Source organism: Jaculus jaculus, chromosome 1, assembly GCF_020740685.1.
Source record: "Jaculus jaculus isolate mJacJac1 chromosome 1, mJacJac1.mat.Y.cur, whole genome shotgun sequence".
NCBI lineage: Eukaryota > Metazoa > Chordata > Mammalia > Rodentia > Dipodidae > Jaculus > Jaculus jaculus.
Genome location: NC_059102.1, coordinates 167678400 through 167697284, shown reverse-complemented (window position 1 = coordinate 167697284; position 18885 = coordinate 167678400). Strand labels below are relative to the sequence as shown.

General features: G+C 48.5%; 1 protein-coding gene across 2 annotated transcripts in view; it reads right to left on the bottom strand.

The window, feature by feature from the left end:
- The window catches only part of Vps37c (VPS37C subunit of ESCRT-I), a 41227-nt gene extending 37902 nt beyond the window's left edge, over positions 1 to 3325 (bottom strand). Inside the window, exon 1 of one of the 2 annotated variants that reach the window (XM_045141958.1) lies at positions 3236 to 3325. The gene's annotated coding sequence lies outside the window, so the exon portion shown is untranslated. Of the gene's footprint in view, positions 1 to 2956; positions 3033 to 3235 lie in introns of those variants that run through there. The other variant, XM_045141959.1, reaches the window with a different exon arrangement.
- Positions 3326 to 18885: the final 15560 nt, after the last annotated feature.

Below are 18885 nucleotides of genomic sequence, written 5' to 3'. Positions count from 1 at the left end.
GATGGATGATAGGGGCATATCAGAAACTCCTGACACAGCAAATGAACTCTAGTAACATGTGCCACTTTGTGCATCTAGCTTTTCATGGGTACTAGAGAGCTGAACCCAGGCCAGCAGGGTTTGCAAGCCAACACCTTTAAGAGTTAAACCATCTCTCCAGCAGCAGCTAGAAGGTGGCAGAAGCCAGGAATGGAGACTGAGAACAGCAGAAGGATGAAAGACAATGAAAGGGCCGAGATGATGAGAGACAGTAGAGACAGCAGGTGAAGGACTATGAAGATGAAGGACAACGCAGAGCAGAGACTACAAAAAGTAACTGAGCTTGAGGACAAGCTACAAGCCCCAGCTGCTGGAAGAGTTCAAGAAAGTCTGCAAGAATACTGTAACACTAAGAGCTGAGGGTCCCCACACCATAGATTAGGAGGTGTTAATACGACATACTAGGAGCTGGGCTACAGCTATAACACTAAGAATGAAGGACTCCCCACACCCCACATTCAGAACCACTTACATAGTCCTTATCAGTTTAGTGACAGTTTCCATGCTCCTCGCTCAATGACTGACAGAACAATAAACAGTAAGGACATGGAAGAAGAGCAATGTTACCAACTAACTTGACCGAAATTGACAAAACATTCCACCCAACATAGGCAGAATACATTTTTTTGTTTTGTTTTTGTTTTTCAAAGTAGGGTCTCGCTCTATCTAGTCCAGGCTGACCTGGAATTCACTATACAGTCTCAGAGTAGCCTTGAACTCACTGTGACCCTCCTACCTTTGCCTAACAAGAGCTAGGGCTAAAAGCGATTGCCACCGTGCCCAGCCAGAATATACTTTCATATTAATTGCTCATAGAACATTTACCAAGATACACCATTTCCTGGGACATAACATGAGTCGCAGTAAACTTAAAACAATTGAAATCATACAAAGTAAATATTTTGTTCACAGAGAAACTGAATTATAAGGCAATGTTTATTGGACAGTATAATAAAGTTAATACTACTTGTATCCTGATGAGGAAGGACCTAACAAATTTGAAGTGTAGACCTCTCTTGTTGGAGTTATCTGTCTGAAGTTCATGGTGGAGACTCCCCCTTTTCTTTTTTCCCAACCCATCCTAAGCTTCAGGGGCCTCACTTGTCAGCCCAGACTAAATCAAGACAACCCTAATTTGACATTCACTAGGTAGTTGAAAACAGATGCAGAGGAGAGAGAATGGAGAGAACACTTGATAAGTGAGCATACCTTTAAAGTCAGCAACCCTAAAAGACTGTTGGCATTACAGAAACCTCTCTGTTACAGAACAGCTGTCCTGAGACAATGAAGAACCTTCCAGAAACTCCAAACCCTGTAAGGAAACTACTAACACAATTCCCTACAACAGAGACGAGGCCTTCAATGACCTCACTAGATCAGTGTGGAAAAACCCTACTTCTCCTGTCCAAGTGTCCAGAAATGATGCATATGCCTATTTATCACTCAATGGAGCATTAGCATATTTCAAAGCAAAAAGAAAACAAGAATCCTGAGTAAAAAGAAATCTCACTTCCAAGCTACCAGTGGACCTAGCAAATCTACAAATTTGCCTGGGAATCCTAAGAATCACCCAGTGCACTTGTCAAAAATAGATCCCTGGGATCCCCTCCAGATAATGTCACAAGAATCTCTAGGAGTGCGGCTCTGTATCTGTAATAGGCATCACAGATGATTCTCAAGCTCCATTTGGACAAATAAAGAATCTGAGACAATATGACAGAGTTGAAGGCATGTCAGATGGCTTAATGGTTAAGGCACTTGCCTGCAAAGCCAAAGGATACAGGTTTGATTCCCCAGGACCCACAAAAGCCAGATGCACAGGTGGCTCACGTGTCTGTAGTTTGTTTGCAGCGGCTGGAGGCCCTAGCATGCCTATTCCCTCTCCCTCTCTTTCTCTATCTGCCTTTTTCTCTCTTTCTTTTTTTCTCTCTCTCTATCTCTCTCCCCCTCTCTCCCTGTCTCAAATAAATATATACAAATTTTAAAAAATCTCAACTCAGCCACTTACAAATTGACACTAGCTAAGTTACCCAACATCTCTACAATTCTGTACAGTAGGGTCACCACCAACTTGGGGGGGTTCTGTTTATGCACCTGGCATTATGACAGGCAGGCAGGCAGGCAAGCAATCAGCTATTGCTACACAAAACAGCCACCAGAAATTGCCCCATGAGGCAGACCATCACAAACCTCTTCTACTTAATGGAAATTAAAAAGGCACTGAGCCAGATTTCCAAGATAATCTAGGAAAAAATGCTTTTCTGGGCACTATGTCCGCCAAGAACAAAGACTCACTTCAGCTTCCAAGATTTCAGCCAGCAGCCCTCATTCCCACCCAGAACGCCCAGCTCAGGTCTTTCCAGGGTAGCAGCTTTGGACTCGAGCCAGACAGGTGTTTTCTTCCCAAGTCCCTCTGTCCCCACCATCTCCATCTGAAGAGCTGACAGTCACGGAACTGGAAGTGGCACATCTTGAGTGGGGACTCCTGGCTAACAGGCAGGGATCAAAGGAGGTTGGAAGGGGGCAGAGACCACAGGAGACCGGGGACACCGTGCAGCTCACAGCAGACGGATGATCTCAGCGTTAGTGACAAGGTGCAACTCAGAAAGCCGCCTGTGCTCAGGGTTAGGACTGTGAGGTGTATCAAGCCGGCCAGTAACTCAGATGACAGATCCAGAGAGTGCTTTCCCCCTGCCCGACCCCTTCACGGGCTGTGAGGAGGAAATAAAGCCTAACCGGGAACATACTTGGACTATGAGCACCTCCGTCCTTTCTACCTAGGAGTCACAGTGTTCGAGTACAGCCCTGGGGAGAAGACACAGGCCATCATCAAGTCCCTCCAGCCTCACTCTGCCACCGGCCTCGCGTATGCGCGCTGGCTAGTCTCCCTCTAAGGCCTCAGTTTCCCCATACGTACAATGGGCAAGCTGGCTCTAAGGACCCCAGAAGCGTGGCCGCAAGCCGCTCCCACAGGGGACGAGGGCAGCGCGGCGACAGCCGAAGGGGAAGCCGGGGCGGGGACAGCCGGCCTCCCCCTCCCGGGCTCCCTCGGCGGGCGCCGGCCGCCCGGCAGCGAGTCACGCGCCCCTCGCGCCCAATCGCGTCGGCCGGGGGAGCGCGGCCGGCACCGCCCCCTCCGCCCGCCCGCCGCCCGCCGCCCGCCGCCCGCCCGGGACCCTCCCCAGCCCCCGCTCACCTCCCGGGCCGCCGCCGACCCGCCGCGGCCGCACCCACACTTCCGGGACCCGCGAGGCCCGCCCCCGCCGGATGTGCCTCCCTCCCGCGTCCGGCCCCGAGCGGGTCGCGCCGACCCTCCGCCACGCGGTGGGCGTCCGGCCGCGCGGGCCTCGGAGTCGCCACGACACGGGCCCCGCACGCCCTGCGCCCGGCGGCCGCCGGGGCCACACCCACCGCGGGCCGCGCCCCGCCCTCCCGCCCGGGCCGGCCGCGCCTGCGCAGGCGCGCGTGCGGAGCCTGGCCTGGGACGCGGCCCCGCGCCGGGAGGCTGCTGAGAGCCGCCCGCGGCGAGCGGGAGGACGGGCGTCCAGGCTTCTGAGGGAGGCTGGCGGGCGGGCTAGCCTGGGATTGCGGCGCCGCGGAACAGCTGCGCACCCGTCTCCAGGGTTTGCCCGGACGTACCGAGTGCCATCCATGTACGGTGGGTAACGCTGCGTAAGCCTCAGAGAGCCGGATCTCCTCCCCCAACGACGAGACCCAGCCCGGGGACAACAGGCCTGGAGATGAATGCCCTTCTCTGGGGCCTCACTGTAGCCGTGGACATTGCCTGGTGGAAGTGGAGACTCAAGGACACAAGCTTCTAGCCCAATGAAACCATGCCCCCTAAAACCCCAAGCCTTATTAGTGGCAGAAATCAGTTTATACAGAAGGGAAATTGTTGGGTCGTTTAATGGGGCAAAGTCCAGAGAGGCGGTGGTATCAGGTCCACAGAGGCATCTGAGGCCTCGTGCTCCTTCATTGGGTTGTTCATTCTGTCGACGACACAAAACACAGCTCTAGGGCTGCGGAGAGTGCTTAGCGGACAAGGCTCTTGTGCTTGCCCGCGAAGCCTAAGGACCTACATTCAGTTCCCCAGGTACATAAAGCTAGACGCACAAGGTGGTGCACGCGTCGAGTTCATTTGCAGTGGCTAGAGGCCCTGGTGTGCCCAAACTCCCCCCCCCCCCGCCGATAAACAAAATATTTTTTAATTCCTTAAGTGAGATCATATTTTTTTTAAAGCACACTTCTCACGTCAACAGGAATAAGAGTATATTCTTAAACCAAATAGGAACAACTATACTGCGGGAACAAGGATTCAGGTTGCCCTGAATAGCATGTTCCAATGTAGAAACAGTTTTATGAATTTATTTTAGTTACAAAACAAAGTCATAAGTCAAGGTATTTTTCAAACACATGGAGGGAACATCAGCTAGGTGGGTCATAGCAAAGAAGGGGAATCTCAGATGACATCCTCAGCCTTTGGGTTGGTGGAAGCTAGTGATCTGCCAAGCTAATACTTTCCAAAAGGTTTTACCTGGCCTGTAATCACAAGGATGTTGGGCCAGACACAGACATGGGCAGTGTGGACTAGTAAGAAGACTGAAGGTAACCGAAGATAATTTGGTTCTGGATCTGCAACATTCCTTCTCTCTATGACAATGAAATTCTATGTTTTTGTCTTTTGTTTGTTTGTTCATTTGTTTTTCTTTTTGAGGTGGGGTCTCACTGTAGCCCAAGCTGACCTGAAACTCATTCTGTAGCCAAAGCTGGCCTTAAACTTACAGCATCCTCCTACCTCAGCTTCTCCAGTGCTGGGACTAAAGGTGTGCACCACTACACCAAGCTGGTGATCACAAAATTCAATCAATCAGCCTTTTGGAATCTTTAACATAGGTATGACTTTTTCTGGGATTTTCAGTTCACAGGTTCCCTCCCTCCCTCCCTCCCTCTCTCCCTCCCCCTCCCTCTCCCTCTCCCTCTCCCCCTCCCTCTCCCCCTCCCTCTCGTTATCATGCTTTCAACAATGTCTCCCACATTTTCTATTCAAATTCTAGAGGGAATGAATCTGATTGGCTAAGATAATCAGCATTGTTCCTATTGGGCAGAAGTTCCTCACCCTTCATTTCATAGGCTACCAGTCATCCTGTGGACTAACACCCTATGGGTCATGTTAACTGTCTTTACCCATCAATAACCACCCCTTAGAGCAATATTACTTTGTTTGACACCAGTGTGTGGGGGTGGGGTGAGTACATATATGTGTGTGTTTCTATAGTGTGTGGGCATGTGTGTGTGTGGTGTGAGTACATCTATGTGTGTGTTTCTATAGTATGTGGGCACGTGTGTGTTTATGGTGTGAGTACAAATATATGTGTGTGTTTTTATAGTGTGTGGGCACATGTGAGCCCACACAGACCAGAGGTGGATGTCAAGTGTCTTCCTCAACCCTCTGCACCGTTTTGTGTTTTTTTTTTAATTTATTTGAGAGCGACAGACACAGAGAGAAAGACAGATAGAGAGAATGGGAGCGCCAGGGCTTCCAGCCTCTGCAAACGAACTCCAGATGCGTGCGCCCCCTTGTGCATCTGGCTAACGTGGGACCTGGGGAACCGAGCCTCGAACCGGGGTCCTTAGGCTTCACAGGCAAGCGCTTAACTGCTAAGCCATCTCTCCAGCCCTGCACCTTATTTTTTGAGATAGGGTCTCTCACTGAACCTAGAGCTGACCAATTTGGCTAGGCTAGTTAGTCAGCAAGCCCCAGGAATCCTTCTATCTCTGCTTCTCCAACACTGGGATTACTGGCACATGCCACACGAGCCTGGCTTTTATGTGGGTGTTTGTGATCTGAACTCAAGTCTTCATGCTGGCACAGCAAGCACTTTGCCCAACTGAGCATGTCTCCAGCCCAGAGTACAGTTGCTTTGGAGGGGATCATTGAAGTAAACAACCTCAGCTACCCACCTTTGCATGCCTGGTGACCAGTTAGGGCAGCCATGCTGCTTGTTTTGCAAACATTTTATTTTGAACATACGGTCGGAGTGATTACTATTGACAGCAGCTGCCAGAAAGTCATGTGGACACTGTTTCTCCTAGGCAGAGAGGCCTTGCCAGGGCAAATGACCTTAACTTTTGTCATCGTCTTTGTGCTAAGTGATTTTTAACTCCAGCCGGCACATTTTAAGATGATGCATCATTTTATACAGATGCTAGAAACTGTTAGAGCTTAACTGAAAACAACCAGAACCTGTGAATGTGACAGACGCCATGGCATATGGAGGGGGGTGACAAAGTGCAGCATTCTCTCTGCATACTCTGGATCACAGCCAAGCCATGGGGTGGCGGCCCTTCTGAATGATGGAGAATGAGGGCAGAGGAGGGAGGAGGAGGCAGAGACAGGAAATGGGTCACCTGTGGCTGGTGGCACTGGGAAGCCTGCCCTCTACCTTGCTTCTTGCTATCCTCTTCTGGCTCCTTCTGCTCTAGCCCACCCTCTGTGTCTCTATATCCTGTGCCTGGGTCACACTGAATTGCATTCATAACTGTGGCCCCAACACACGAGGAGCACTTTTAAATTCTCAGCCCAGCAGCCATGTTGGATATGAGTGAGGAGCCAGCCTTAGCTCCCTTGGACCCCTGAGCTCCAGGCTCACTGTCTCCACAGTGACCAGCTTGTCCTTTCCAGACTAAAGGGCACAACGCGAGCTGCACATCATCTGCTTCCTCTTCAGCACTCAAACCCCAGCTTTTACCCTAGTCTATGGCTGCTCAGCTAACTACATTTCCAGCCTCCCTTTTGCCAAGAAGTACCCTCTGGGAATTCCAGTACAACCCAGGAGAAAGGAGCAGAAGTAATTGCAATTTCTGAATTACGGCTGTGGTGGTTTGAGTCAGGAGACCCCCCATAAACTTAGGTGTTCTGAATGCTAGTCTCCCCGGCTGATGAATATTGGAAATTAAAGCCTCCCGGAGGCAGCGTGTTGTTGGAGGCGGGCTTATGGGTTTTATAGCTGGTTTCCCCTTGTCAGTGTTTGGTACACTCTCCTGTTCCTGTTGTCCACCTGATGTTGGCCAGGGGGTGATGTCCACCCTCTGCTCATGCCATCATTTTCCCCTGCCATCATGGAGCTTCCCCCTCGAGCCTATAAGCCAAAAATAAATCTCTTTTTTCCCAAAAGCTGCTCTTGGTTGGGTGGTTTCTACTAGCAATGCAAACCCGATCACAACAACAGCTATTAGAGAATGAAGACTGTCCTGCTTCTCTCTTTCCTGTGGCTGGCATGCAGTGCAGGTGTAATGACAGCCATAACAGACCAAACGATGAGTATTACATACCACTTTGGGCTGGCGGGATGGCTTAGTGGTTAAGGCATTTGCCTGTAAAGCCAAAGGACCAAGGTTCGATTCCCCAGGACACACGTTAGGCAGATGCACAAGGGGGCACATGCGTCTGGAGTTTGTTTGCAGTGACTGGAGGCCCTGGCACACTCATTCTTCCTCTCTCCCTCTTTCTCTGTCAAATAAATAAATAAATAATATGCACCTCACTTTTTTTGTTTTGTTTTTTGAGGTAGGGTCTCTCTCTAACCCACACTGACCTGGAACTCATCCTGTAGGCCAAGTTGGTCTTAAACTCATGGCATCCTCCTCTCTCAGCCTCTTGAGTGCTTCTTCTCTCTTCCAAGGTGCCAAGGCAACAAGAAAGAATTTGGGGTCCGAACACTATAGAATCACCTGGAACATTATGAGAAAGAGAAATAAAATTGTATTTAAGCCTCTGTTATGTGTTTGTTATAGCAACCAAGCCTGTGATCCAATACAGAGGGGGAATTTCTGTGTGAACCTCACTTGGATGATGGCAGTTATGGTAGGTGGAGACCCTATGTGAACAAGTCAGGTGTGATCCCAGCCTGCAGAAATATGTGGCTGGGCAAGGGGATCAGAAAACCAGGTCCTGACAAAGCCACAAGAAAGGAAAGGCCCTAAGGTGCTTCAGGAACTGCTGGAAGCGGCCAGACCTGACTAGTGGGAAGATCTGTCACAGTGAGCAGCCTTGGCCATTGTCTAAGACCAGCTTTAACAGAAATTGCCAGTAAGACCAGTTGTTATGTACAAGTGACTCATCTCAAGATGCTGCCAGGAGAAACCAGTGAGGAGCAGAGAAAGTAGGGCAGGGAAAGGGACAGAGTCAAGTGACTGTGTCTCCAAGCAAGTGACATGGAGGGAGTAGCCAGGCTGACCCCACATGGGAACTCTGCCATATATACATGTCAGCTCTCAGAACTGCCACATTCCGAGCCAGCCTTGTGCACACTGTGTGTGTCCCTGGTCTTCCCCTCCATCCCCTGGGCCTGTGAATCCTCTAAAGCTGGTGATGTATGCCCTTAGAAGCCAACACACCCCAGAGCCAGGTAAAAATGGAGTGGGGGGTTGTCCCATATAGCCTCCACTCTCTCAGACATCCCATCAGGCACCTTGCCAAGGCTGTAGGGTGAGTCCTTCCGATCCCCAAGGTAGAGACACCCTAACAGAAGAAGACAGGGCTGGAGAAATGGCTTAGCGGTTAAGCGCTTGCCTGTGAAGGCTAAGGACCCCGGTTCAAGGCTCGGTTCCCCAGGACCCACGTTAGCCAGATGCACAAGGGGGCGAATGCATCTGGAGTTCATTTGCAGTGGCTGGAAGCCCTGATGTACCCATTCTCTCTCTCTCTCTGCCTGCCTCTTTCTCTCTGTTGCTCTCAAATAAATAAATAAAAATGAACAAAAAATTAAAAAGAAAAAACAGGAGAAGACAGACAATTCAGATGAGCCAGACAGAAACCATCAGCTAGACAAGAGTGTCTTTGCCTAGGGTGCCCATGATACTGAACCACCCAGTGCCCAGCACACAGCTGTTTGGGAGCCAGGTACAAAACCAGGATATGGGGGTGCATGCCTGCAATCCCAGCATTTGGGAGGTAGCAGCAAGAGGATCAGTTCAAAGTCATCTTTGAATGCATAGCAAGTTCCAGGCCACCCTGGGATACATGAGGCGCTGTCTCAAAAAAAAAAAAAAATTTAAAAAGTAAGGCAAGGGCTGTAGAGATGGCTCAGTGATTAAAGGCACTTGATAGCAAAATCTGATGGCCCAAGTTCAATTTTCCAGTACCCACATATAGCCAGATGCACAAAGTGGAACATGCATCTGGAGTTTATTCGCATGCCCATTTCTTCTCTTTGTCTCTCATTCTCTCCCTCTCTCTACTTGCAAAACAATAAAAATATTTTTTTAAAAAGTAAGGTCTCAGCAAATCAGGAGGCAGACATAGGAGGATCACCATGAGGCCAAGGCCACCCTGAGATTACATAGTGAATTCCAGATCAGCCTGGGGTAGAACAAAACCCTATCTCAAAAAAAGTAAGGCAAGCTGGGTCTAATGGCACATGACTTTAATCTCAGCACTCAAGAGGCTGAGGTAGGAAGATTGCTATGAGTTTGAGACCAGTCTGAGACTACAGAGTTCCAGGTCATCCTGGGCAAGAGTGAGAACCTACCTCAAAAAAAAAAAAAAAAAAAAGTAAGATATTGAGATACCAAGTAAACCGATGGTGGAAGTAGGATTTGAACCCAGGGCCTGTGGTTCCATTGCTGCATTCTTAAGGTTAACCCTCTTAGGCACAGCTCCGTTGGCTTCAGGGTGACATGCCAATACCCTCGGTGTCTGCGAATGTACATGGGTGTCCTTCCAAGAGCTCAGACTAGAGTGAGAGCCAATCCTGGAATATCCTAGCCACTCCCTTTCCAGGATTGCAATGGACCTTGCGTCCACCATGGTTCTGGGGTCCTGTGTGGAAGCAGGGTGGCTCAGCCAAGCATGGTGCTCAGGCACCATGCAGTTCCCCATGTGCTCCTCCTCTGGGCTTTTCTCAAGGCACTCACCCAAGTGCCCCTCCCCACCTATGAGAACTCCCATGTGACATCACCCCCACTTTTTCTCTCACTGGGTCCTAGAACACACCAAGCCAACAACTGCCTCCCACGCTGCACCCTGGGGACCAGTCCTTGCCTGCAGTAGCACCCTCTCCTTCCTTCTCTCCTACAGCTTGGAGAACCAGAAGGAAGTGCCCATTTCCAAACACTGCCCACACTCACATCTGTGCAAGGGGCTTGGCAGAGGGTTCAAGTAACTGTGAAACAGATAACAGACTTTGCTTTAGGACTAAGTTCAATCAGGTGCCTGCTCTCAGAGCTCTCCAGAGAATAATCCCAGCTTTGTGCTTGGAATTTGGGGGAGGGGTTGTGTTTTGAAACAGGGTCTCATCATATAACAGCTCAAGCTGCCTTCAACCTTGAAACCCTCTTGCCTCAGCCTCCCAAGTGCTTCTGTCACACCAGGTGAGTACCAGGTGGTATTGGTGTGTGTGGTATGCGTGTGCATGAGGAAGCCAGACGTCAACATCAGGTATCTTCCTCAGTTGCTCTCCACCCTATTTAGTGTGTGTGTGAGACAGAGAAGCAGAGAGAGAGAGAGAGAAAGAGAGAGAGGCAGAGAAAAAGAGAAAGAGAACAGGTACATACATCCCACAGTGCCTGGGCGGAGGTCAGAGGACAATCTCAGTTGTCAACCTTCCACCCTGTTTGAGGCAGCGTTTCTTGTGCACTGCTGTGTTCACCAGGCTAGCTGACCCACCAGCTTCCATGGCTTCTCCTGCCTCCTCCTCCGCTCACTCTTGGAGCACTGGGAATACAGACTCTCCCACCATCACACCTGGCTTTCCATGGCCTCTGGGATCTGAACTCAGGGACTCACACTTGCAGAACAAGCGCTTTAGCCACCGAGCGTCTCCACAGCGCTCTATCTTATTTTGTGGAACAGGTTCTCTCACTGAATGTAGAGTTCACCAATTCCACCAAACTAGCTGACCAGGAATCCTCCTGTCCCTACCTCCCTGGCACTAGGATTACAGGCATGTTCTGTCACATTCAGCTTTTCCATGGATGCTGGGGAATCAAACTCAGGCCTCATGCTTATGCAGCAAACACTTTACCTACTGAGCCATCTTCCTAGGCCAAGCTCTACGTTTTTATTTAAAAAAAAAAAAAAAAAAGGCCTGGCGTGGTGGTGCATGCCTTTAATCCCAGCCCTCAGGAGGCAGAGGCAGGAGGATTGCTGTGAGTTTGAGGCCACCCTGAGACTTCATCCTGAATTCCAGGTCAGCCTGGGCTAGAGTGAGACCCTACCTCGAAAAACCAGGAAAAAAAAAAAAAAAAAAGGCCTTGGGCTATTTGAGGTTGGTCTTTAAGCCTTTGATTGTCTACTCTGAAAGTCGCCCTTTCATTTGGGCTCTTCTCATTGTCATTGTCATGCCCCCTCCCCACACACTCTTTGCTCTCTGCACTGGAAGGCAGGAGGTTCAGAACCTTCACTCTATGACCTGTTTCTCTCTCTCATTTTATTTACTTCCATCTTTCTCACATCCTCCTGGGGTTTTAGCCTCACTGTCCTCTTTTCTCCCCTATTTTCTGGAGTCTACTAGCATCTCATTCTTTCCTCACTCAGAGCTCCGACTTCCCACATGGCACATTCCAAGCTCCTAGCCTTGATCTTGTCCTGGGACCACGGAGTCCTGACCATCCGTGCTCTCCAGATCTCTCTGGCCTCTGTTCTAAGCCCTTGTCATACTTACTCCACATCGCCCTTGAAATTCAGTGTGGTCGTGTGCCTCATTGGGACAATGAAACTGGAATAGTAGCAACATCGTTCCTGACCACTCCTGTGACAGCCAGCACAGATAGAGTTGGCACATGTCCTTCTGCCTCCACACTGCAGACAACGGTGACCTTGCAGATGGTGAAGGTTCCCTGGCTAGGAGTCCTCGTGAAGAAGCTCACATCAGACCCTGGCTGACCTGCATGGAGAGAGATAAACCAGAAACTTCCGTGTTTTAAAGTTGGGTGGGGCTTGTTCTGCAGTGGTGCTGCCCGTCCTGACTGACCACACGACATAGTGCCACTTGACCCTTACAGTATAACTTTGCCACATGACTGACGACCCTTAAAGTCAGCCTTCTTTGACTGACAAACCTCCTTCCCATGCCCATCCATCCATCCATCCATCCTTTCATTGCTTCAGCTCACTTGCCACTTCCACCAGGAAGCCTTCCTAGTGCTCCACTGAAGACAGCATCAAGAGCCCCTCTGCAGGAACTTGTCCACATCTGTGCTACTCAGTTCTTTAAAAAACAAATTCAGCCGGGTGTGGTGGTGCACACCTTTAATCCCAGCACTCAGGAAGCAGAGGTAGGAGGATCACTGTGAGTTCGAGGCCACCCTGAGACAACATAGTGAATTCCAGGTCAGCCTGGACTAGAGTGAAACCCTTCCTCAAAAAAAAAAAAATCGTGTGTTGTGTGTGTAGTGTGCATGTACGCATGTTCATTGTGTGTGTTACATATGTGCACGTGGAGGTCAGAGGGCAACTTCGGGTATCTTCCTTGATCACTCTTCTCCTTGTTTTTTTAAATACATTTTTAAAATTTATTTATTTATTTATTTATTTGAGAGAGAAAGAGGGAAAGAATGGGCGCAGCAGGGCCTCCTGCCACTGCAAAAGAACTTACACACAAGATGGCGCATGCATCTGGAGTTCGATGCATACATCCCCAGTGCATCTGGCTTAGGTAGGTCCTGGGAAATCAAACTGGGATCCTTTGGCTTTGCAGGCAAACACCTTAACTGCTAAGCCATCTCTCCAGCCCTTCACCTGATTTTTTTTGTTTGTTTGTTTTTTCGAGGTAGGGTCTCACTCTGGTCCAGGCTGACCTGTAATTAACTCTGTAGTCTCAAGGTGGCCTTGAACTCACGGCGATCCTCCTACCTCTGCTTCCCAAGTGCTGGGATTAAAGGCATGTGCCACCATGCCTGGCTCCCTTCACCTAATTTTTAAAAATATTTTATTTATTTATTTGAACAAGATGGGGGGGATGGGTACATCAGGGCCTCCTGCCACTTCAAACAAGTTCCAGATGCTTGTGACACTGGGTGCATATGGTTTATGTGGATAATGGGGAATTGAACCCAGGCCATCATGCTTTGCAAGCAAGAGCCTTTAACTGCTGAGCCATCTCTCTGGCCTCTACCTTATTTTTCGAGACAGGGTCTTTCACTGATTTGGCTAGACCAGCCAGCCATAGAGCCTTGGGATCACTCTATCGTTCCCCTCAGTGCACACCTGATGTTACTGGCATGCCCAGCATTTGTGCAGGTGCTAGGGATCGGAACTCAAGTCCCCTTGCTTGCATGCCAAGCACTTTACCCACTGGGCCATCTCCCAGCCCCTGCTGCACATCTCTCCCACTGCTTTCCTGACATCTGTTTTCTGACTCCAGGCACCTACCTACAGACTAGTGCCTGTGCAATGGATATAACTGTCCCCTGTCCTTTCTTTTCTTTTCTTTTCTTTTTTTTTTCAAGGTACGGTTTTACTCGAGTCCAGGCTGACCTGGAATTCACTATATAGTTTCAGGGTGGCCTCAAACTCATGGATATCCTCCTACCTCTGCCTCCTGAGTGCTGGGATTAAAGCCGTGCATTACCATGCTTGGCTCATCCTTTTTTTTTTTTTTTTTAAAATAAGGTCCCAGCAGTGGGAAACTGATGCAGAAAACTGGTGACAGAGTAGGTTCATTGTCGAAATCAAGTTGGCCACGTGGCTCATAGTCTTTGAAAATGGTTTGAAGGAGAAATGTGGAAGGATTGAAACTTCAGACTAGAAAAACTTTACTGTGGTTTGGAGAGATGGATTAGTGGCCTAGGCACTTGTCTGTGAAGCCTAAGGACCCATGTTCGACTCTCCAGATCCCACATAAGCCAGATGCACAAGGTGACACAAGCGCGCAAGGTCGCACTTACGCACAAGGTGGCGCGTGCATCTGGAGTTCGACTGCAGCGGCTGTAGGTCGTGGCATGCCAATCCTCACTCTTGCGCTCTCTCCTCTTGATCTCACCCTCTCATTAAAAAAATACAAAAAAAGAACCTTTAAATCTTTACTGTGCTGTGAATGAAGTCTAATGGGCCATTTTTGTGGGAGTTTTAAAGACCAGAAGACAGACAGAAATGTGGATTGTGGAGTCTAGCCTTATAAGGTTTCAAGAGGGACTTCAAGGACTCTATCAGGAACTTGGCTAGGAGCAATTTCTGTGACATTCTGGCTAAGAAACTAGCTGTGTTCTTCCTGTGTCCTGAGAACTTGATCAAAGTTGAATTTAAAAGTAATGGATCCAAGCATGGTGACTCACCTTTAATTGGAGCACTCATGAGGCTGAGGTAGGAGGATCACCATGAGTTTGAGGCCAGTCTGAGCTACAGTGAGATCCCACCCGCAATAGATGATGCATAGACAGATAGATGATAGATTGATGGACAGTTAGATGCAATGAACTAATGTGTTTGACAGAGGAATTTCAAGGCAGAATAGCACTGAGTCTATGGCATGGCTTCTCTTAGCTGCTGTTATTCAGATTTATAGTGAAAAAAAAAATACCAGGAAGAAAGATAAAAAATATAGTTTATCACAAAAAGCAAAATGAACAAGTTTAAAGTGTGGGCACAGAAACTACAGCCACTTTGGCTATAACTGTTAAAGAAATTAGCACCATAAAAGAGAAATCTACTACTCTCTACAGAGATCTCTGAGGGCAAGACCCAACCCCTTGAAGATTCAAGATAGTAAGACTAAAGACTGAATTACTTTGAAAGGACAGGTCTGAGGGAAGAATGTTGAAGGAGGTCTCTGCTTCCCTAGGTCAACATACAAAGTATTATATAGCTGCATTCCATGGGCACCAGGCTTCTTTCCTAGCTAGAAGCAGAACTTAGCAGCATGGTCAACATAATACTAGGTGTTCAATGCATGAAAAATACTAGATAGAGAGGATCCCAGAGTATTGAACCATGACTCTAGAGAGCCACTGAGGCTAACCATAACCAATATGAGGCAAGGTCAAAGTCCCTGTGTGGAGGACATGGGAGATCACTTCGTGTATCTATAAAAGTGAACCCTCAATTGCAATAGAGACCTCAGGATACTAAAGATGCCAAGACCACAGATGTCCACCAAGGAAAGCTGTGGGTTTGAGGCAGACCCTACCCAGGACAAAGGCTACACGTAGCACAGCTCAAAGAGCAGAGCTACCTAAGCCTTCAGGAGCTTAGGTATATTCAGTCACAACTAGTAGATACTGGAGACAGAGCTGCAGGATTGGGTGTTTTTCCCTGCAAGGTTTCAATTGGTTGTCCATTCCTTCCTTGTTATGGCCCCATTCCTCCCTTTGGGGATGGGAATGTTTATTCTATCCCATTATATGTTGGGAGCACGTAACTTGTGTTTTCATTTCACAGGGCTCACCATTTTAAAGACAGCCTTGAGTCTCAGATGAGATGCTGGATGTTTGAACACTGTTGGAACCAGTAGAGTTGGGGGGCTTTTGAGCTAGGCTAGATGTGTTTGGCATCATGAGATGCCAATAGGGCCTCAGTGGGTCAGGGATGAAATGTGATGGCTTGAGTATAAAATGCTTAATCCCTGCTGCAAACACCCTGACCAGCAGGATAAGAACGACCAGCAAACAAAGATCCTTCTCGATCACACTTTATTGGAGAGCCTCTTGGTTAACAGGAAAGTTGATGGCAAAGGGGCCGGGGCGCAGGAGTGTAGCTGCTTTTATAGGGTGTAATACTACTAGACACCTACGGATTGGCCGCCACCTGCTCACCCACCACCCAGGGCCACGGGATAGGCCCAAGATGCATTACATCATGTGCACGCGCAGCATCAAGCAAGACTGTCACCAGGATATGACCAAGTAGGGGGTTGTTCGTCACCACTCTCAGCAGGAAGTCAGCACCATCTTGTAATGGCGTCTGTAGCCGCTCCCTGCAGCTACCCCTTTTTTGTTTAATAAAATGGCCAAGCGTAAATAGAAAACATGCCTTCCCGATCAGGTCCGCACCTCATGATGTGTTGACCGATCAAGGGAAGAAGTCCAACCTCCCCTTCCTCAGTGCAATGGGACAGGTCCCCTGAGAGTGCAAAGGCGGCGGTCAAATGAAAGATACCATATTCCTGCCCATCCTCGTGCAATGGGTACTCTGAGACCCCGAGGGTGCAAGGGCCAGGGGAGCTATTTTCCCTTTAAGGCTGCCAGCCAGATTTGGGGAGAGGAGCCACATTCTAAGGCAGCGAGCGCTTGTAAAATGACCATTTTATTTCTCCTAGTTTGGGTTCGCAGGCGACAGACCAACCATAGGCAAAGCACACACCCTCCTAGGCAGCACACCAGAAACATTCCAGTTCCTACCCATTCCTTGAAATAGGAGAATGCAGATGATATCCAAGAAGTAAAGCCTTTTGCCAAGCTAAGATCCACTCGTGTGGAATTAATATGTACTATAGCTTGTCTTAATTCCTCCAATTCCCTATCAAATTCCTTAGACCAATTTTGCGAGAGGGCTAGTGACAAACTACGAGACAGATTAGCAGCTCTGGTGAAGTTTTCATAAGGGACACTAGTAACACACAATGCATTATACTTCCATTCACATCCCAGCTGAGCTAGCTGCCAAAGGATATCAACCTGTTCTTGGACTAAATCTATTCTTTGGTTTAAAATTTGGATACCACCCTTTAAGTGAGAGTTTAAAGCTGTCTGAGTGTCTAAGGCCTCTGAGGTAGAAGTAGCCAAGTTATTCAAAGTTTCAGCCGTCTGTACTGAGGAAGCTATGGCCACACCCGCCGCAGTAGCGGCAGCGGCTATCGCAGCCACGGCTGCTATAACTGCTGCTGTGATGCCAAAATCCCTTTTTTTCCTAAATAAAGTCAGCGTGCTGGGAGCTTCCACAGGCACAGGGACCCAGCGAGGGACCCTAAGGACCATAGCATTCTTAAGCTTTGGAGCATCCCAGCATTGGGACAAGAGGCAGGAGGTATTGGAGCAACTACTGAAGGAGGAATTACTGAGGACAAACATAAACGGTGGGTGAACGCAAACTGGTGCCGGGGAGAAAGTAGCATTTCTTGCGTTAGTTTGGCACCCATGTCCAATGCTCATAATTCCCCCTGTGGAGTTGAGAGTTTTGTATAAAGCACCCCAGTTCTCATCAGCTTCCTCCACCACCTGCTCCTTCTCACTAAAGACTGCAGTCACATTATTACAAGCAACTTGTCCTCCTTGTAATAACACAAAAGGTGTGAAATCAGTACAGCTTCCATTTGTTCCACACAAAATCCACTTTGAAAATGGATTATACCTTCTATCTTGTCTGAAAAATCCCCCAGTCCATAAGGCCGGATAGGGATGGGGACCCCTCATGTCCGGGGAGAAATTAAAGAGTTTTCCCTTACTAGTCCAGCCAACACCGGTAGACTGACAGTCAGACCACGGCCAGGTTTCCCCTTCATCACTTCCCCAACAATGAGGAGCAAGTCATGGTTGGTATGCTTTGTCTGATATGTTTACACCAACCAGAAATGTTCCATTAAGCCAGATTGCCAATTCAGTATAGGTATAGTTACCAAATTTATATTGGGAAGTCTTATTCTCTGGACCATACCAATCATTACGTCTCTGTTGGTCATTTCTTTCCCAAACCATGTCCCCGTGGAACCAAGCAAAGGCTTGTTTCTTTAAGACCATACAGTCCTCATAAGTTGGATCAAGCGTAAAGCACAATGTCCCCGATGCCTGGAAACTCCGCTGTTCTCCGATAGAAACGGAAAAGGTGTCTTTCTTCACCATGGGAAGACCCAGTTCCTTCTCTGTTGTAAAGAAACGGGGAAAAACCACAGCAGAGTGGTATACTGGCATGGGTTTGGGAAATGCAGACATAATGCCCCAACGCTGTTCTCCCCTACATTCCAGGCACAGGATGAGGATCATCAATAAGGCTCTCCTTTTCTCCATCCTTCTCTCCATCCTGGTAGGCATCTCCGTCTCCAGGAGCCTCCTGTTGGGGTCGGATAATTGTTTTCACCAAGCGAGCCGGAACCCAATGCGGAGAATCTTGGTCCTGTGGAAAAACACAAACAGCTCCCCTGGATCTTAACATCACAAGATCCGGTCCTTTCCATTTATTATCTGAGACGTCCTTCCACATCACCATTTCACTGGGCATGGGAATCTTAGATTGACTGTGTCTTTCCGCTGTACTTTTACCATATGGATCCAAAATCAAAAAATTAAGAGTGAAGAGGGCTAAAGAAACTCTCTCCTTAGGGGTTGCATCCTCTGCTATTCCCCTTTTTTGTTTAAATAAGAGGGCTTTTAGGGTTTTATTTGCTCTTTCTACTATACCTTGGCCCTGTGGGTTGTAAGGAAGGCCAGTGGCATGAGCTACCTGCATTTTTGCGCAAAAGGCTCGAAAACCAGCAGATGTGTATGCTGGGCCATTATCAGTTTTTAAATGGCACGGCTTTCCCCAAGCAGCCCAGGCCTCCAAACAATGAGTCTTGACATGAGAGACCTTTTCACCTGCCAATGGAGAGGCGAAAATAACGCCTGAATAAGTGTCCACTGAGACATGTAGGTATTTTAATCTTCCAAACTCTGGAAGATGTGTCACATCCATTTGCCAAAGGTCTCTAGGACGTAGGCCTCGGGGATTAACGCCCACATGTGGGGAAGGCAAAAAGGTGACACAAGATTGACAAGACTTTACAATGTTTCGAGCCCCGTTTCTGGAAATGAGAAATTTGAGTCTTAAAGTATTTGCAGGCACATGATATAATCTATGAAATTCTATAGCTGAAGCCTTAGGATCTCCTAAGGAAACCATGGCCAGCCTGGTAGCCCGATCTACCAGGTCATTAGCCT